Below are 8,291 nucleotides of genomic sequence, written 5' to 3' on the forward strand. Positions count from 1 at the left end.
AATTTTGCATATTATTTGTTTATTAATTATTTCGACAATGTTACTCTATCTTATCCTTTTCATGACTTGAAATAAAAAAAATATCCATTGTCAATTGCTATTAACTATTGACTAGAGGGTGAGCTCGCTTCCCCTCTAGCATTTCGTTTTAAAACCATCCATGATATCTCCCTAAAAGAGATGTATGGAACAATATCGTAATTGTGAGAACTAACGTCCATCAAATCTACGTTTCGCGGTACATCTAAGATAGATGAGGTAAGTATTCAAGGCGGAGATCTTTCCCGAGGTTTTTCCATTGCCTATGTCAGAATTAAGCATAATTTTTTATATAGATACAGAAACAAACAGTATATTGTTATAATTGTGAATGAGAAGTGAATGGTTTTTTTTTAACTATTAAAAACCCTATATTTCGTTACATTCAAAAATTAAGAAACAATCAAATGCGTTTTAACCTGAAGCTAATAGATTCCACATCTTGAAAATAAAAGCGGTCCAAGAAACTATTGTAAACTCATATAAACCTGTCAATTATTTTATTTTAGCGTATTGGACACCAATGTACACAACAGAAGGTATTATTTTAGTTACATTTTGTAACATCGTCATCATCGTCATCATTATCATTTTCCTATACTACTGTTGGTGAACATTGTTTAAACGTACATCGCTTTTTTTTAAAGCACGGTTATTATCGAGTAATATTAGTTTACAATTTCCCATTTTCTCGTAACACTTGTTGCTTATAATCTCTAAGTAGACACTTGTTGTTATATATTTACCAGGCCTAATGTAAAATAAATATCATAATTTTGATATTTATCTGTAATGGCTGGTTGGAATAGAGTCTTCACAAAGGTACACAACTATTTTATCTTATTGTTTTATTGTAGTTAACGCTGATGCTGATATACAAACAAATTTCCAGTATGGCTTTGATGGATGGACTCAAGAATATGGTGATGATTTTGATTGGTCACTTCACTCTGGTTTTACGGGATCGACGAACACTGGACCAGCAAACGGTCATTCTGGTTATGCATGTAAGTTAGAAGAACTACAATGTTTACATGGTGTCCATTAGTATTGTGGTACACCATGTGATTAAGGGCCAAGTAAAAAGTGTTGACGTTTTGGCAAACATTACTTGATATTAGAATAACACAGTTTATTTGTTTACTTTTACACATAGCTGATTATTATGTTTATATTGAAACATCTCCAAGAATTAATGGAGATTCAGCTCGCCTAAGAAGTCCAAGGATACCAGAAAGGCAAGGTTTATCCTTATCATTTTACTATCACATGTACGGCTCAACCATTGGAACACTCAACGTTTACAGAACATCAAACTGGGGTGACGAATTGCTATGGTCAAGAACTGGTAACAAAGGAAACTCGTGGCTTTACTCTGGTACACTACAATTCTCGCACAATGGTTATGGCGACAACTACATCGTATTCAAAGGCATTGCAGGAAGTTCATATACTGGTGATATTGCAATTGATGATATTTACATTGGTGGTAAGTAAAAACATGTTAGTTTTAGTTTAGTTGTATATGATTATGATTATTAATGTAATGTATTTGAAGCTTTCAGTCCTCTCTTCAATAGTTTATAAAGCCAATTTTCCACTAGGTGAATTTGTTCTACTACACTTTCACTACAGTAGTTTAAAATGTTACTACTAGTGTTTTCACAATGTTACTGCTGTACTCTAGTAACCATCTTGTTTATGCAAACAATACCAATTGGACTCTGTTTTGCTAGTGACCATAATATTACTTTTAATGAAACCAAATCCAAATGCTTGCTATTTTGCCCGAAAGTCCGCAACCTCAAATGTACACTATTACTGTATCTTGAATAAAATACTCTTTTAGAACTCTACAATCAAATTAATTTGTCATGAACTAGTCTCATTATTGTAGCTATACTGACATAATACCTCCCCCCCCCCTCTCTCCCCCCCCCCCCCCCTCTCTCTCTCTCTCTCTCTCCCTCTCTCCTCCTCTCCTCCTCTCTCTCTCCCCCCTCTCTCTCCCTCTCTCTATCTCTCTCTTTATGTATGACGTTTTATAATATTTTTTTCGAATTTGTATAACATAAATATTAAAGAATAACTATTAGATTTGATGACTCTTACAGGTGGTATACCATTCACTACAATGCCAAACTCTACAGATTATCCCATTACAGGTATATCAACAGGTAAGGATATAACTCATTTATAATCTGACACATGTACGAAGGGACACAAAAAGCGCGTAACCCTTGCCGATAGTTAGCATTATGTCTCTCGTGCTGGTTTCATTGAAGTCGAGTAGGTGTCAATCCCAAAATGAAGGACCCAGTCTATTTGCATTTCTGTTTTGTCTTGTAATGTTATGAATATTTTCTCTGATATTGCCTTTTTCAGAATGGTCTGTGACAACACCAAACTATAACATGGAGACAAAAAGTGGTAAATTTAGCATAGTTAACGGGCTACGGGGCCCTGTGTGTTATGAAGAAAATCCTAAGCAAAAATGAATATTTTACGAATATGAAGTCATTCACTGATTGTTACAATGATAACACTGAAGGCCACAATGGCAACAGGAGTTACTTAATCGTCTAAATCTCACTTTATCACAAACCGTATCTACAATGGCGGATTCTTAATGATAACACAAGACGCACCTTTTATAGTATAATCTGAAAATAATGCATAATAATGTCATCGAAATCCGATCATGTCAATTATAAATGTTAAATAGTATAGTTTAGTATTATTACTATTAATATTTGTGTTATTATTTTATTTGTATACCTACAATAAGTGGAGTTGTAACTTGGTGGTTATGATGCTTGGCTACCACTCCAAGGGTCCCGTCACATGTCAGGATTTTGTCTAAGGACAAAATTACAATTCAACTCCCAAAGACTTTAAATTGACCCATTTATAATACGCGAGATGTATAATAATGAACACATTCTCTTTCTAGGCCCTTCACAGGCAAATGTGACCGAAACATTTCTCTGTGGAAATGAAACCCAAATTCAAAATGTGTAAAATACTGTAGTAAAATTGTAAACTATCTTGAAACAAAGAATAACTATTAGTTTCGATCATGGCTCTTACAGATATATATAAATACCAACCACTACAGATTATCACAGTACAGGAAAGGACTTAATACAATAACACACAAAACGCATGTGACGTTTTGTTGCTGATAAATAATGTAAAAGTAATAGTACTGGTCATTGGAGACAAGTTACTCTTAATTCCACATGTCCATCCTACAACCAAGGCGTCTACGACCCAGTTGTTTTAACCGGTAAATGATTGAGTATATTCCCAATGTTCCATTTTAAAATTTCCGTAATGTATTTTTCTATTTGTTTTTACAGAATGGCCTGTAACATTACCTAACTATAACCAGGAGACAACCAGTGGTAATTTGTCATAGCTAAATGGCTACTGGGTCATACTACTGGTGTTATATTCAACTACTGGAGGGGTTGTCCACAATGATAGAGTCAGAGTAGGAAACGTACCTAATCTGTATCCGCCTTCCTTTATAACCTAGAAAAGAGTATATCCTCGAATTTCAATCAACTTGCTAATTTGCATTCATACCTACGCCCATCCCTCATGTGACAAATCAATTGCATATACATTACTTAAAAATTAAATAATTTAATCTACTTTGTAAGATGTAAAGTACAATAATAAACAGATAACGATGATTCTCTTTTTAGCTCCTTCACAGTCAAATGTAACCGAAACATTTCTTTGTGGAAATGAAACCCAAATCATAATATCGCCTGGATATCCAAACCAATATGGAAACAACCAGTACATCGAATGGACATTTACTACTCATGTTGGAAGTTTGCTCTCTGTTGAATTCTACGATTTTGATCTTGAGCACAGCTACGATTATGTGACTATTTACAGTGACGGAGAAATGATTGGTAGATTCAGTGGTTCCAGTACGCCATCATTAACAATATCTACAAACAACACAATTAAGATAGTCTTCACCACAGATGGTAGTGTGGTAGAGAAAGGATTTCAGGCTGAGGTGTATATATCTGAAGCCCCAGGTAGGTTATTATTATTCATATTGGAGTTAAATGTGTATTATTTCATTTGCATTGACATGGCGTATGTCCGATTGGACACAGGACCGATGTTGTGTCAAGAACTGTCGTTTTTTACCCTTGCTCTCCAACTAATTCTGGTTGTTGGATTAATATCATAGATAATTTGAATCAAAATGGTAAAGTCGATCATATTTATGAAATGTTCCAAAAATCACTTCCTTGTTAAAGCATCCGATTATCGGTATGTATCTAGATTTATTTTCAGTATCATAGGAAAAGAAGAAAGAAAAGAGGTGTGCTTTGGGAACTTTTAGACAGAAGCGAACGAATTTTGTGATATCGATAGAATAACGATGTAAAAATCATTGAATAAGGAATCGTTCCGAAGTAAATGTTAGAGTGTGTGTTTTTTTACCCTTTATCATCTGTAATATTTGTTTCAATTCTCAGATGGTTTTTGTTCTGATTTCAACGATGGCTATTCTGGTTGGACTGATTATTATGGTTACGATCTATGGAGGAGATCCTCTGAACGATATGATGGTAACAACAACGATATAGGAAGCCGTTACTCGGGATCAGGTATAACATATTAATCAGATAAACCTCTCCTGTTTGGTTAGTCAAACAATAATAATATTTCTTCTGATTTTGTCAACAAATAGGTCTATCAGATAAATTAAAGATTAAATATTAATTAATGTCATTAATTGTTATAAGATTAAGGGAATAGAGAAAATCAGAAACATCAATTTCCTTCACTGTCATTTGTTTTAATTTTCAGATGATTACTACATCTATATTGCAAACAGCTACGGTTACAGTGGATACCAATATGGCTATCTTAAAAGTCCATATCTACCAGACAGATGGGATGAAGCGTGTCTTAGATTCTATTACTATATGAGTGGACATTCCAGTCAATACATTGCTGTCAATGAGTATTCTAGTTTCGGAGGATATAGAAGGCTAACGATTTATGATGATTACAGTCAACGATGGAAGCCTGCCAATGTTACTATCAACACTGCCAATAACTACAATGCTTACTTCTTAATTATGGGCAGAATATATGGTACACAAATGGTTGCTGTTGACGATATCTATATTACCGAAGGCGCATGCTCAGATTATCCAGGTATGAGTCCCTATTTAGATTTAAGTATTAACTATGAAAGATATTTTGATTGAAAATCTTCTTAATTAATTAATTAAAGTATGTAAATGGCTTTATAAAATGTTCTTTAATTTATTATTAATCTGTATTTCAATCAGTCTATTTGCATAAAACCGTCGTTTTTTTTCAAAAAGAACATGCTCACTATACATATAAAAAACATTTCTTGCCTATAGATGAACCTTCAGCTACAGATGTGGTTACTGAATGGGATAGAACAACAGGTAGGTTTTTCTTGATTGTAATGTTCAACGGATGTGATATACTGTATACTTAATCCAATTATTATGTTCGTATATTTCATTTATTATTATTATTACTCATCATTTGATACTATTTCCAGATCAATCACCAAGTACAGCCTCGCCTACAACTCTACCAGAATGGATAGAAACTGGTGAGTTTAACCGAAGACTAATTAATTTAAAATGATTTAATTCATACACTTATTTGATATAATTGAAACGTTTTTCTGGGAATCGGTACGGTACGTGTTGATATGGAATAAATTAAGAATTGGACTTATAAATTATAAGTAATTTATTGTGGAGGTAAAAACAGCTTCTGAACTGAAAAAAAATCTGGCTAGACATGATCCTTAAGCTGGACGATAGGTAGTCAATGTCGTAAGTTATATTTTATTCTAATTTGTTACATATAATAATCAACTTTTACATTTCATCCAAATTTTTCTTTTCAGATGTTGTATGCAGTAATTCATACATGACAGTTTACCTTGATGCGGCTTCACTTGGAAGTAATAGTACCGCACACTTTATCGACCCGACGTGTGGCACGATGGGATACACGTATCGTAACGGCATGTATTGGCTGTATTTATATACTAGATACGATCAATGTCAAACAACAATAAAGGTAACAAACGATTGTTTATTATACTACATCTTGTTATCTCTTTCTCCATTTCTTATTATTTCTTTTTAGTCGACATTGTCCTCAACAACTTATCAAAACCAAGTAATTGTTTCGAACGAAGGTGTTTCCAGGATTTACAGGAAAGACGACAGTCGCATAACCGTCGAGTGTGAACTAAAAAATACAGGTCACTCATCCGTTAGTTTTGACCCAGTTGGAATAGAAAAAGATTTCCTAAAACGCGAACATGACAACTTTACATTCGCAATAGAGCTGTATACAGACAGCAGTTATTCTACCCCATACCCGAGATGGCAGTATCCAATCGAACTGGAGCTAGGAAGTAAAGTGTTTGTTGGTGCGAGTGTGAAGACTTTTAGTAATGATATGGTTCTGTTTGTCGATTCTTGCAAAGCCACACCAAACCCAGACCCTGATGCTCAGCCTAACTATGAATAAATTAAAAACAGGTAACTAGTCAGTATAGTGTGGTAGGCCTACTACTATACTGATAATCTTATATAGTAAATAGGTTCTACCTGGTTATGGGTTTATCTGGTTATAACTGGTTCTACCTACTGTAGTTATTTCTACCTGGTTATAACTGGTTTTACCTGGTTATAACTGGTTTTACCTGGTTATAACTGGTTTTACCTGGGTCTGCCTGGTTATAACTGTTTAACTGTTTTTTACGATTAATTGTTAAAAGCTTAACTCTCGGTGTTGTGCAGTTGTGGTTTCAATTCTAGAAGAGGTATACTATAAAATGTTTGTTTTAGCATATTTATTAAGCATAATTTTGTATTTCTTAACTAGATTAATTGTCTTTTCTCTATGTAGTTGTAGTGTAGATTCGACAGTTAGTTTCGATGGAAAATCAACTTCTGGAGACTTTTCCCGGGCGTTCTTTTCATTTGAAACGTTTGGTTTCAGCGGCGAATACTCAACGGTACGAAAATTAAATTTTAAAAATCATATACCAAGTACCATTTTCAGAATATTAGCAATAATTGTACAATCTGGTGCGTAGATCCGATCCTGAAACTTAAATACGTTTAAAAACTTTTTCTCGTTAAAATTTAATACAGGTTTTCGTTCATTGTCAACTTTCCATCTGCAATGAGAGTGATTGGAGATGCTCCAGTAACTGTAACCAACGACAACGCCGTGACGTCAATCTACCCAATAAATTGTCTGACAGCATTTCGATTGAACTTGGACCTTTGGTGCTAAAAAGACCAGACGAAAACTCTGAAATTGTTCTTGATGCTCAAGGTATACAAAATATATATTCTGTCCGATTATTATTTGTGTGATGTTATCAGACTGTTAGAGTAAATATAAAATAACTCTATAGACGAGGCTTCTATGTTAACAAGTGTGTATTGACATTTAGAAAATCTAGGTGTACAGCATTTCCACAATAATACAATCTTTACTGTATCTTTTTTGTGTTTTGTACAACGCAATTAAAGCTAAAAAATAAACTGTTTGTTTTTCAGAGTCAAAATCGAACGGACAAATTCCCACTCTTCCATCGACTTTGATGGTTCTCAGTTTGGTTGTCTTGGCAATAGGGTGTGTCACCTTGTTTACAGGCTTAAAGAAGCATAAATATTCTTACCAGAATCTGGAAAACCACATGGAAGAGATGTGAACGAATAACTATTAGAGGTTTTTGTTGTTGGTTTAGTTTACGCTTAAATACTGTAACTACTAATTGTTAGAATAGTCTTTATCGTCTCAAAATAGAGCAGATCTTATGCTCTGCATAAACCACTTATAAAATTCCCTTCATATCTCTAAATATAGACTATTGTCAACTATTTAAGGTTGGATATGAAGGTTAAACAAAACAAAGTGTAGGTATATGGTATATAGTTGTTTCGTGATTGGGAAAGTGAATTAAGTACAATAGAGTTATTAATTCTCATTAGATATTTTCCTTTGTGTAATTTTACTAATTGACGTCATTATTGTGACGTCATTTAAAGCAAATTGAAACATTGATTTTTTTCTTATAAATACTGTAGGATTATAAAATAGTCTTGTTATTGAGGTTATTTTCTAATTTGGTGTAATAGGTATGTGCTTGAAATAAATAACATTAAGAAACTGGATGCTTTTTGTAATGTCTA

General features: G+C 33.7%; 1 long non-coding RNA gene across 1 annotated transcript; it reads left to right on the forward strand.

Moving 5' to 3' along the window:
• The first annotated feature begins 6,228 nt into the window (after positions 1-6,228).
• Positions 6,229-7,422, forward strand: LOC140059995 (uncharacterized). Its single transcript, XR_011847270.1, has 3 exons — positions 6,229-6,623; positions 6,994-7,102; positions 7,242-7,422. It is a non-coding gene; the product is annotated as an uncharacterized lncRNA (long non-coding RNA).
• The last annotated feature ends 869 nt before the right edge of the window (positions 7,423-8,291 follow it).

Source organism: Antedon mediterranea, chromosome 10 (genome assembly GCF_964355755.1).
Source record: "Antedon mediterranea chromosome 10, ecAntMedi1.1, whole genome shotgun sequence".
Taxonomy (NCBI): domain Eukaryota; kingdom Metazoa; phylum Echinodermata; class Crinoidea; order Comatulida; family Antedonidae; genus Antedon; species Antedon mediterranea.